This window comes from Perkinsus marinus (genome assembly GCF_000006405.1).
Source record: "Perkinsus marinus ATCC 50983 genomic scaffold scf_1104296964394, whole genome shotgun sequence".
Lineage (NCBI taxonomy): Eukaryota > Perkinsozoa > Perkinsida > Perkinsidae > Perkinsus > Perkinsus marinus.
In genome coordinates this window covers 15,871-17,014 of record NW_003204669.1, presented here as the reverse complement: position 1 = coordinate 17,014, position 1,144 = coordinate 15,871, and positions in this window count along the sequence as shown.

Sequence of the window (1,144 nt, the reverse complement as noted above, 5' to 3'; positions counted from 1 at the left end):
TGAGTACGACCATTGGTCGTACTCATCGTGAAGGGCATAGTTAAGGGAATTGGGTATCAACCTTACAATCAACCCGTGGGGTTTCTCACTGCCGTTCCTATGTGTCCATCAGAATTATCAGAGAAGTTCTTCACCTCACATCAATGACATCTGTTTCTGGAGAAGCCTGTGGTCGTGCTGTCATCGCGAAAGCAGGATGTGAGATCGTAATAATGAAGATATATGTCTCTAAATTCCAGCTATTATTTCGAGGTGTTTGTAAACACCATCCAATTGAACTCATAATGTGCTCTCATCGAGCTGATATAATCTCACAGCGGGGATCTGAAATTCCCATTGTGAGAGGCTTATGGCCATAAATCTTCGACTTAATAGTCTATCGACAGTAGATGACATGAATGAATGAACTCTTAGAAACGAGTTTTATTATTTCTCCGTCGGTTATGACACTAAGACACGTGGAATCCCGACCGCCACCGAATTCACACTTTTTACATCACATTGTGAGGACCGCGCAAGGTGACTTCAGAGGCACGTCCACGGTAGCAACCTCGATATAACTGAGGTTTCAGAAGTGGCCGAGTGCCAGACCTTGCTCCGCATAGTAGGACATCTAGATCTTGCGCCACACGAAAGCGCAAGGTCTACTTTCGCGATCGTGGAAAACTAACGCGAAACCTCCCGATCAAATTTTCAGGACCGCGTAGGACGCGCTCACGGCAGTTGCCTAAGGATTTAGGAGTGGCCGAGCGCCAGAACTCTGGGCTATCTTCTGGGCTGTGCGCCATTATTTCACGGTGTTGAGCAACACCATTCTGTCGAGCTCTTGTTAAAATTACATACAGCATGACAGGCGGACTTTTTGTAAACCTTACCGATCTAAGCCCGTTGCGAGAGCGTACCACCGGTGCCGAAGGGTCTCGAGGATTTTTACTCCAGGACTTTTATTCCTATTTTGGTTATATCAATGCTATACAACTCTTGGCTTCCAGTATTCTAGAGAACAATAGTTCTTCTCGAGACTGCACGAACAATAGCAGGAGTACCGAGTGGCCATCCGGAAAAGCCTTCACTCAGCGAACCAAGTGCTACAGGAAGATCACTTCAAGTGGGAAGCGACCTTCACCCTTCCATATCCTCATGG